The 11,640-nt window shown below is 41.9% G+C and overlaps 1 long non-coding RNA gene across 1 annotated transcript; it reads right to left on the bottom strand.

Annotated features, from left to right (window-relative positions):
* Positions 1-5,097: 5,097 nt before the first annotated feature.
* LOC146571100 (uncharacterized) lies at positions 5,098-5,490 on the bottom strand. The gene is made up of 2 exons (XR_014893064.1): positions 5,377-5,490; positions 5,098-5,136 (listed from the first exon to the last, which is right to left on the bottom strand). It is a non-coding gene; the product is annotated as an uncharacterized LOC146571100 (long non-coding RNA).
* Between the last annotated feature and the right edge of the window lie 6,150 nt (positions 5,491-11,640).

The following is an 11,640-nucleotide window of genomic DNA, read 5'->3' as shown; positions in this document are numbered from 1 at the left end:
GACATGAGAACATCACGGCCCACCTTTTAGAGCTAGCTTGTCCTCCTCTCGTGCGCCGGGTTACAATGTCCCATGGCCCGAACACGTCTACACCCACATATGTGAAGGGGGGTGCAACTTGCATTCGTTCAGATGGTAAGTTTCCCATTTGCTGACATTCCGCTTTTCCTCTCAATTTCTTGCATGTGACACACTTAAAAAGCACTGTGCTGATAGCCCTTTTGGCTCCTACCATCCAGAATCCTGCAGCTCTAATGGCACCTTCCGTGAAATGTCTTCCTTGGTGTTTCACAGTCTCGTGATAGTGCCATATTAAGAGCGTTCCCAAGTGGTGTCGGGCAGGGATGATGAGAGGGTGAGTGGTGTCGATACCCAGTTCAGATTGTATGATTCGGCCTCCAACTCTTAAGAGTCCATTGCTATCTAGAATAGGATGCAGTTTCCAAAGACTGCTTGAGGGGGGAATAGGGATCCCTTCCTGAATACACTTTATTTCCTTTTCGTAGCACTCACTCTGAATGCTCTTTATGATACAGACCTTCGCATTTTCCAATTCTTCCACTGTGGGTTGACAGAGATGCCAACCACGACAGCTGGATGCTTGGTTGGATCGACCAAAGGAACGAGCAATGTGGGTCAAGCGGGCAACTGCTCTGAGGAGAGGACTGTAGTTGGAAAACCTCTCAAGATGGGATGAACTTACTGTTGACCTTGCGATTTGTGTCAGATTTGTTGTCACCAGCGGACGTATTTCTGTATCAAGAGTGGGATCCACAAGGTCAAACGTGACTGGAGATTGCGACTGTGCGGACGGTTTGAGGAGAAAGGCTGGCCCTTTAAACCATGTTGTGCTGCTCAGTTGCGCTGCTGCAACGGAGCGGGACCCATGATCTGCTGGGTTGAGTTCGGATGGAACGTGCCTCCACTGGTTGGAGCATGTTGATTGGAGGATGCGTTGGACCCTGTTATGCACGTACACATAAAATCTTCGTGACTGATTGTGGATGTAGCCTAGCACGACTTTACTGTCAGTGTAGTACTCAATGTCGTCAAACATGATGTCTATTTCTGCTACTATCAGCTCCGCAACTTCAACTGCAAGCACTGCGGCACATAACTCTAATCTTGGAATTGTGAGGCCGGCTTGAGGAGCTAGCTTTGTTTTTCCAAACACAAAGCCGATTTCTGTTTTGTTCGAAGTAGACAGTTTGATGTAAGCGACAGCTGCAATGGCTTTCACGGATGCATCAGCGAATACACAAAGTGTTTTGGTTTGGGCGCCAGATGTAGAGAGAGAAGTGTAGGGGCGTGGTATTTGGAGATCTTCTAAATCTTGAAGTGAGTCCTTCCAATTGCTCCACTCTGCCTTCATGTTGTCTGGGAGTGCTGCATCCCAGTCGTCCGTCAAGCTGGTAAGTTCTCTAAGAATCAGTCTGCCTTGAATTGTGATTGGAGCGAGAAACCCCAGAGGGTCGTAGAGACTGTTGACAGTAGAGAGGACACCTCTACGTGTGAAGGCCTTTTGCTCATTGTCAACTTTGAATGTGAAGGTGTCTGTGTCAACATTCCACAGCAGCCCCAAACTGCGTTGCACTAGCGAGTCTTGAGCACACAGGTCTAAGTTTCCAATGTTTTTTGCCCTGTCCTCTGGTGGGAAAGCTTCTAGGACTGTAGGGCGGTTGGAGATTACTTTGTGTAGTCTGAGGTTTGAAGAAGCAAGAGCCCGTTGAGCTTGTTGGAGAACTTGTATGGCCTTTTCTTCAGTAGGAAATGACTTGAGAGCGTCATCGACATAGAAATCTCGCTCAATGAATGTCCGCACCTCAATCCCAAAATCTAGCTCACCAGTCGCTGCTGCTTTCTTCAACCCATATATGGCGACAGAGGGGGAGGGACTGTTCCCAAAAATGTGCACTCGCATGCGATACTCTATAACTTCAGATGACATGTCGTTATCTTTGTACCACAAGAAGCGGAGAAAGTCTCTGTGGCTCTCTTTGACAACAAAACAGTGGAACATATGTTCAATGTCCGCCGTTATGGCCACCTGCTCCTTTCTGAATCTTATGAGCACCCCAACAAGACTGTTGTTGAGGTCGGGGCCTGTTAGCAACACGTCGTTGAGAGAGACTCCTTCATGTGGGGCGCTTGAGTCGAACACGACCCTAATTTTGGCGGGTTTCTTTGGATGGTAAACCCCAAACAAAGGGAGGTACCAGCATTCCTGGTTCTGACTGAGAGCTGGTGCCCCTTCAGCATGTCCTCTGGTACGCATGTTCTCCATAAACTCCAGAAAGTGTGTTTTCATTTCAGGTCGTTTTTCAAGAGTGCGCCGGAGTGACATAAGGCGATCGTAGGCTAGTTGTCTGTTGTTCGGGAGCCGTTGTCGAGGCGATCGAAAAGGCAGAGGACCAACCCAGCTATTGTCGCTGCCCTGATAGAACTCTGAGTCCATTATTTGGAGAAACTGCATATCCTCAACTGATGGTGCAAGTTTGTGATCATCCGCTGTTCGTGTGAAGACCTGCTGACCAATGCTGTCCACATTACATCCTGACACAGGAAGGCTTGGGAGGCTGTGACTGCGCTCAGGAGCTTTGGTAAATGTCTCTTTAACAGTTATTTGACCGTTGCATGGCTGAAAATGGCTTGCACGGCCATTCTCCAGTATGAAAGTCTTATAGCTGTTCACGTGTGGGGGTCTGTGCACTCCATCGAGACAGATGTCACCTACCACGACCCAACCCATGTCGAGTCTCTGAGCAAATGGGGCGTCGTCTGGGCCGTTTATCTGCTCCCGGACTTTGTGGACTCGAAGTATGTCTCGTCCCAGCAGTAGTAGTATGTCAGCATTTGGGTCTAATGGCGGGATCAAGTTGGCAATCTGTCGTAGATGGGCGTGGTGTTGGGCAGCTTCTGGAGTTGGTATCTCAGAGCGGTTATCTGGAATTTCGTTACATTCGAGGAGTGTTGGCAGAGGAAGACTTGCCTTTCCATTCACTGACTCTACTATAAAGCCAGAAGCACTTCTCCCTGATACTCCTGTGAGTCCGGCACACGTCTTTAACATGTACGGGCGACTCTCTCCTTGGACCTGAAAAACATCAAAGAACTGGGAACGTGCCAGCGATCGATTGCTCTGATCGTCCAAGATTGCATACATTTTCTTTGTTTGATCTCTGTGTCCAGCAGGGTATACATTCACTAGTGTGATTTTTGAACATTCTCTGGCGCTCACTCCTTCCCCACACACCTCAGTACACCGAGACGTGACTTCTTGGGTGTCTGCTTTGTCTCTCTCCCCGCCTTGCTGTGGGGGAGGGGGCGATTTAGACTCCCATGGTGCTGGACCTGGGTGGAGGGCAGAAATGTGATTTTTGCTGTCACACTCAGTGCACGTGGTTTCTGATTCACAGTTCTTGGCTAAATGGTCAGTAGATGAGCAGCAGCGAAAGCAGACGTTTAATTTTTTGAGGATCTGTTTGCGCTCTTCCAAGGGTTTCTCTCTGAACCCTCTGCACCTTTTCAGAGGATGAGGCTTGCTGTGAATTGGGCACTGTTTATTTGGATTCACAGCATACTTAGACTTTTCTGCATCTGCCTTGTCCTGTACTTGAGTTTTGTGAACAGATATGGGTCCTTTGGAGAACCTTTCGTGCATGTGTCTTCGTTCTGATGTTATGGGTTGGTTAGGGCTGTGGACGCTGAAGCTAGGGTCAGTTCGTGTTCTGGCTTCAGTGCGAATGAAGTTGACAAACACAGTAAAGGGGGGAAAGCTGACGCCATAATCGTGCTTGTACCTTGAACCAATATTCATCCACCTTTCTTGTAGATTGTACGGCAATTTTTCGACTATCGCTTGGATCCCTCTTGATGTGTCTAAGTAGGTCAAGCCAGGTAAGTAACCGTCCAACTTGGCTGTCTCTAGCTCTAACATTAGGTCGGCAAGATCACGGAGTCTATAAGGCTCTTTAAGTGTGATTTTAGGGAAGCTGTCGACCTTTTGAAAGAGAGCTTGCTCTACAGCTTCTGGGGAGCCATATATTTCTTCAAGTCTGTCCCAAGCCATAGCTAAACCAACTTCAGGGCATCTGATATTGACAGCTCTCATTTGTTTGGCTTGTTTAGCTGAATCTTTACCAAGGTAGCGCACCAGCAAATCCAGCTCTTCTCCTGGTGAAAGGTCTAACCCTGCTATTGCGGTTTTGAAAGATGATTTCCATGCCCAGTAACTCATGGGTTGGTCATCAAAGCTGGTAAGGCCTGTAGTAATGAGCTGGCTGCGGGCTAGATATTTGGCGAGGTCGTAAGTGTGTTGGCTCGGGGCATGTTCATTGCCCTGAGTATAACTGGATTTATATGGTGTCTGAACAAGAGGTGTAAACTCTTTGTAGTTGGTGGATGGGGGCTTGTACAGTTCGTTATGAGTAGCAGCACAGTTTGCTTTGTTTCCTTCTTTTATAGCAATTTCTTGAAAGGCGGGTGTAGGGTCTTTGTATTCAGTTTTTACTGGGGCTGTTGATTCTGCTGCATTGATAGCTGTTTGTTCCAAAACATACTGCGCAGTGCGTTTTTCTTTGCTCTCAGATAGGGGTGGCCCATAAGCTACACTGCGTGTTTCGAAGCCTAATTCAAGTAGACCAGCTTCTAAAGAATTAGCTTCTGCTATGGCAGCTTCCTTCTCTTGTTCCGCTCTCAGCGCGTCAAGAGTAGCTTGTAAGCGTGCTTGCTCGACTTTAATTTCTATTTCTTTCTTTGTATATGAGGCTCTTGTTTGAGCAGCTTCAGCCTTTGCTCTTGCTCTGAGCAGTTCAATGCTAGCTGACGAACCTGCTCTTGATGGTGGTTTATGGGAACGGACTGACTCTGTCTCGGCTTTGGAGGATTTACTTTCAGACATTTTGGATTTGTTGTATTTTGATTGTGTCCGCCCGTATACTTTACTTAGCTTATAGGATGGTCGTAGCTCCACGCGGTGGCTTCTGTAGCTATGATGTTTGCTGTGGTGCTGTCTTTTCACTGTAAATGGCCTCGCTAGAAGTCTGACTAGCTATCCACACAGCTAAACATGAACCCAGGAACTCCAGACAATAGATGAGATCTTGAGAAGTTTACTGGTTCTTTCATTTTGTGAAACTGTAACAATAAAACATATGTGGAAATGTACATTAATAATCTGTACTGTTAACAACAACATGTGCCAATGATCTAACAATGCATTCGAAGAGCTAACATGACGATTAGCACCGTTAATTAGCATATGAACTGGCGATCTCATTTACATATGAATAGCACATAGAAAACTTGCTAACTGTGGTCCATCACACATAAAGACAGCACTTTGAATGCCTCGTTGCTTTACCATTGAGTACTTACAGACAATGCTTTAACAAACACCCAAAGAAGGACACGAATGTGGAGCAGCCATCTTGAAGCAGCATCGCAAGCAAACATGAACTTCCTGTCTAACTCTTCTTCTACTGTCACAAAATATCGACTTAAAGGGACCGCAGGGCGGTGCACTTACTAACATTTAAAACATGAAATTAACTAAGCAGTAACATAACAGAGATAGAGTTGCTTGCATAAGTTTGGGGTGGAAAAGCCTCATGAACCCTCTGCAGGCTGCAGATATTATCTTATGGAAAAGTACAGACTTTAGCAGAGGATAGGGTCACGCTACAGAAACAAAGAGAGAAAGAAAGAGCATATGTCTACTACACAATGTGCACCATTCAGTAGTAGCAAAAAATCCAATTCTACTCACTTCAGGCACAACAATACATCTAGCCTTAAATTTTTAAAACATCTAATGGATAAACTCATTTTTGAACAGCCCCATGCCTCTATTTTAATTTTCTTTTTGGTGTATAACATATTAGTTTATACTATCTATCTGTTTTAAGAAATCTTATTTTAACAGCAAATAATCAAATGCTTCCCATTTGTGTGTGTGTGTATCATTTTATGTAAGAAATGCATCTTGATTTACTTGTGTTTTATGCCAAATGAATTCATTCATCATCATGTTGAAAACAAGCAACATCTTTGATGCTTGTTATCTCCTTTGCGGCAGGTTTACCAGAATAAATATTCTGTTATCCCTTTAGATTTTATCTGCATGTCATTCAGTTCCAAGCTTCTGCACCCAAATCAGTTTTAAGGTGATATGATCACCACTGAAGGGCAGGATCAAGGATGTTTGTTGAATAGAGCTCAGGGGCTTTATAATTTAGGTACAGCGTGGAATCACATGCAGGGCCTGTAAAACCTCGTCTGAAACACGGATTCTTTAATGTAATCTTCTGCTCGGTAAAGCAAAAGGCAATCACACAACTAGCAAAGTACTTTTAAGAAAGGGCTCGACCTCCCCCTCAAAATATGATTGCCCCTGACCAAGGCCAATGGACTAGAGTACTATTAATCTTACAATGTATTACTCCAGCAGATGAAATGCACTTTTAATGCACTTGTACTTAATTTAAGCATTCTGTGGCATACTCCTTTCTTCTTCTATTCTGCTTTATTTTGGATGCACTCTGTTATTACAGATAAAGCCACATGTAATTGTATGCTTAAGCTGCAGCCTTAAAATTACGTAAATACCAATTTTAAAATGTATAGAACTCTGAGAAAGGGTCAAAATATTCGTTTTGCCATTTTGCAAAACTGTTATTAAATCTAAAACTGTTTTCAGGTTCGTGTGCTATTTCACTTAAAATAGCACAGGGCCTTGCTTTAACTCCTCTCCGTGCTCCTATCCTGAGAAAATCCTAGACATCATTCTGCTTTATAAAATATACATAATGATATGAAAACGACAGAAGGAGAGAAACTATTTCTGTCCACTTCTTGTATAACACGAGGAAGCTGAGATAGATAGCAACGGTCAAATTTTATTAGCCTAAAAGCTGGAAAATCCAGTAATGATAAATTCTGCGACGACAAAGTCACCTTTTTTACGATGGGCTTGCCAATTATATTAAAAGAGATAAAAGTGTTATTCCTTGCCGTAAATTTAAAAAAAATTCCACTTAAAAAAAAAAAAAAAGACTTGTGTCTTAAATTTATTAGAGATCTTTGATTTCTAAATAGCATCCTAAAAAGGTAGTTAATGAAATGTACAGTGGGGGAAATAATTATTTGATCCACTGCTGAAATTGTAAGTTTGCTGACTTACAAAGAAATTAATAGTCTCTAATATTTATGGTAGTTACGTTTTAAAGGAAAGAAACAAAGTATTAACCAAGTAAGAAGAACCATCTCCTACAATTCAGCCAGAATTGTGTGTGCCACATGCACACACAGTTGCTTTGTGTGCATGTGACACACACATTACAATCAATCAATCACAGATAATCCTGATGTTACGAAATCAGCTTCTTTCATTCCAACCTTTGAACCACCATGGACAACACCAAATAGCTATTGGGGACAAGATTGTAGACCTGCACGAGGCTGGTGATCTGGAGCTCCATGCGAGACCTTGCCTCACGGAGTGAGAACGATCATGAGAGACGATTATGTCTAATCCAAAACTACAAACTTCCTTTCCTTAGCCAGAGCATTGAAGATGGAACATTTTTTACAGCATGACAAAAAAGGAGCAGTTATTGACTCAATCCTATAGAAAATCTGTGGAGGGAGGTGAAGATGCCAAGCAGAAGCCAAGAAACCAAAAAGATTTAGAGTTTCTGTAAAAAGGTGTTGGCCAAAATCCCTGAGATGTGTGCAAAGCTGGTGACCATCTTACTGCAGTTATTGCCAACAGGGTTTTCTCCATCAAGTGATGAGTCTTGTTTTAATTGTGGATCAAAAACTTCTTTCCCTCAATGACATGCAAATCAATTCAGAATGTGTTTTTTTCTGGATTATTGCTTGATATTCTGTCCCTCTCCATTAAAATAAAAAAAAACTTTATAGTAGCCAAGGAATTAAATAATTACTTGTTTTTCTGTTCTTTTTTAACGTATTTTTTTATTATAAGAGTTTATAATTAACTGTTACTATAAACAGGTGGACCTGCAGGGACTCCTGAGTGTGTGATATACATGGCAAAGCGGCTCCTCTTGTCATTTACACAGTCGCGACTGTGTGCTAGTCTTCTGTTTGGTGCCAAGTACTATTCCAAAGAGACAAGGATTTGCCTTTAATTAATTTCTTGAATGAGTGAGCGCAGTTTAATGGTTGTTTCCTTCCTGTCCAGAGGTGATAACAACAAAAGGCTATTTTTTTAACATTGTCGTATAAATTAACCTGGCCGTGGTCAATTTTGATCGAATGGGATTTTTTTTGTGTGTGTGTAAACAATACCATATAAAAAGGTGAAGACATCATTTCTGGTTATCAAAAATCGGCAATAAAACTAAACATTTATAGAAGGTTTTTAACTGCAAATGCAGCCAACAGTAAAAGGCACATCTTTATTACTGCTGCAGAAAATAGAAATGTCACCCTTTGTGACCTACTCGGACCTCGCTTTCGCAAGGAAAGAACTTCCAGAGGGAAAAAAAACAAGAGTTGGGACTTGTCTTGCCCTGAAATTCACAGGGCAAACTGCTGAGTTGTGCCTACATTTGCCTGTTCAGGCTGATCTGGCATACAGCCCCTCAAAGGCTGGCAGACACAAAACCAATATGACTGCAAGACAGGAGAAGAAAAACAGTCCTTTGTGTTTAGTTAATCCCAAACGTCCCATCGGTCTGAAATGATTTCAGTGTTGGCTCTTGGCTTTAGATTATGAGGAAAGGGTTGCCAGTTCCCTTGCCATCTGAATGCTTATGTTTTCTATGGAATAAATGTATGTAGATGTCACCAGCCACAGAAACAATACATCACCATGTGCTACCAGTTACACCCACAAAGGCAACAAAATAACTTGATATATATAGAACTTGATCATTTGAAAAAGAGCGTTTTCACAATACTCTGTGCAGTTCTGTGAAAGACCAAGTACACAAAATGATTGAATAGCTTGTAGAAACACCTTTAGCTGCAATAACTTGAAGTAATCATTTCCTGCTTGACTTTATCAGTCTCTCAGCCATTTCTGGAGGAATTTTGGTCCACCATTCTTATAGCATTGCTTTATTTCACTGAGGTCATTGTAAGCATTCATTTATACACAGCTCTTTAAATCTGGATTAGGTCTCGGCTTGATTCTTTTCTCTTTCAGTAATTCTGTCGTAGAGTTACTGGAGAATCATTGAATCATTGTCCTGCTGCATGACCTAATTTGGGCTAAGTTTTATCTAGCAGACAGACAGCCTTGCATTTGACTCTACAATACTTTGGTATACAGAGAAGTCCATTGTGTTCAGTGTTACAAAGAGTCCAGATCCTGTGGCTACAAAGCAAGCCCAAATCATCACCCCTCCATCACCATGATTGACAGTTGGTACAAGGTCTTTGTGCTGATATGCTGTGTGTAGTTCGGGCCAAACTTGGAGCCCTTTTGCTTTGTTTGTCCGAAGGACATTGTTCCTTCCAGAAAGGCTTGTGGTTTGTTCAGATGCCACTTTGTCATGCTACCATGTTCTTTTTTAGGGAGAAAAGGCTTACTTGGTCAGGCTCCTTATATTCGTACCTGGCTAACTCTGGCAGGTAGAATTTCAAATATAACTATTAGTTTTTTGTTACAGTTTGCTGGGACGTCCACATCTGTGGAGGATGTAGCTTTGTGTATTCACATCTCCAGACCAGCAAACTGCAAAACTTGCTGATGATCAGTTCATTAAACGTGTTCTTGGTTTAGATTCCTGTGAAAACTGTCATGTCTGAACTTTTAACTTATTTAATTCATAAACTGAAACAGACATGAGCCTTTCTGTGACATTCACCTTAACATGATGATATACAGTGTCTTTAAACCCCTCTCTTCCACACTCCTGCTTTTATCCTTGTCTAATTACAGAAGGTCGAGCCACATTCCCTCTGCTCCCTGGGGTGGGAGCTGCCATCACGACTGACCTCTCCATATAAGAAGGAAAAGGATAGCAACAGCGGCATTAGGTTGTTTTAATTAGTCTTTTTCTTAAAATGTACAATTTTCAAACTCCACACTGAAACCGCTCTGTCTTGGTATCCCCTTTTTCAAAGTAAAATTAACTGAAGTGAAACAATCAAAGCGAACAGTTGCTGCTGCTTTGGCAAACGTGCAGGACCATCAGACGAGTTTGTAGTTAGAAATAAACAGAAATATAATAAACACTGCTCCCCATAGGGTCACAGTTAAAACAATGAAAAATACCTCTGTTATGAAACAAACGTTTGGCAGAGTTGTCCGACTCAGAGGTCTAGGCCTTTTATCTCTAGACTATCCCACACGCGACACTAGATCCTCAAAGGTGATAGTATAAGGTTGTAACTCTTGGGTATTTTCTTTTTCAATCTCTCCCTTTACATAATCTAATGTCCCAGAAAATACATTTGCCTTGTATGCATTTATATTACTGTATGAATACCAGTTAGGCATGAGAAAGACCTTCATGTTTAAGCCTTTTTGAGACATTTTTCTGTATTATGAACTCATTTCAAACATTATTTACATCCTGGAAACAGTTACTTAACATATACTAATGTTGGGAAGTTGTGTGAAATGTAAATAACAACAGAGTACAATCTTGCAAACCTATATTTTATTCAGAATAGAAACTAAAATCAAGTCAAAGATTTAAACAGAGATTGACTGACAGTGAGTCCTTCTCTTAATATAAGCGGCATCCATGTTTTCCAAAAAACATGTTTTCAAAGTTAAATTCGCGTGACTGGAGGACAGTTTTCCATTTTACCTCAGTCCATTTTAAATGAGCTTTGGTCCAGAGAAGACAGCAGCATTTCTGGATCATGATCACATATGGCTTCTTTTTTGCATAACAGAGCTTTCACCTGCGTTTGTGGTTGGCACGGTGAACTGTGTTCACAGACAGTGATCTCTGGAAGTCTTCCTGAGCCCACGCAGTGATTTCCATGACGGAACCATACGTGTTTTTAAAGCACTGCCACCTGAGGGCCCGAAGGTCAGGAGCATTCAGTATTGATTTTTTGACTCTGACCTTTATCCACAGAGATTTTTCCAGATTCTCTGAGGTTTTGATAACATCATGAACTGTAGATGATGACATTTTCAAAGTTACATTGACAAAGAACATTTGTAGATTGGTGAACATCTGCCCAACCTTTACATCTATGAAACTCTGCCTCTCTAAGAGCTTTTTATTCCTAATCATATTACTGACCTGCTGCCAGTGAACCTAATTACTTGCAAAAAGTTCCTCCAGCTGTTTCCTTTTAGTATCACTTACTTTTCCAGCTTTTTGTTAACCTATCCCAACCTCTTTGAGACAGGTTGCTGCCATTAAGTTCAAAATTAGAAAAATACAATTACATTTTTTAAATATAAAAATTTTAAATATAATGCCAACATATTCTCAGTGGGAAACTCATTTTCAGCATGTCAACACATCAAACGACACGTACATTAAATATATGGAAATCTCTATGACAAAGACAATAAGCTAAAAAGAAAACAAGAGCGAGGATATAATAACAGGATAGAGGACAGTAGAAAAGCGCAATGGGTCGCCAACTGCTGCACCTGTAAGAAAAAACATAGAGACACAACAACAATGAGAAAAACAG

Source organism: Mchenga conophoros, linkage group LG7 (assembly GCF_057382185.1).
Source record: "Mchenga conophoros isolate Kocher_MC1m ecotype Shallow Benthic linkage group LG7, M_conophoros_male_GT1.1, whole genome shotgun sequence".
Taxonomy (NCBI): Eukaryota; Metazoa; Chordata; class Actinopteri; order Cichliformes; family Cichlidae; genus Mchenga; species Mchenga conophoros.
Note: the sequence above shows the minus strand (reverse complement) of the source record. Positions and strands in the feature narration are given on the sequence as shown.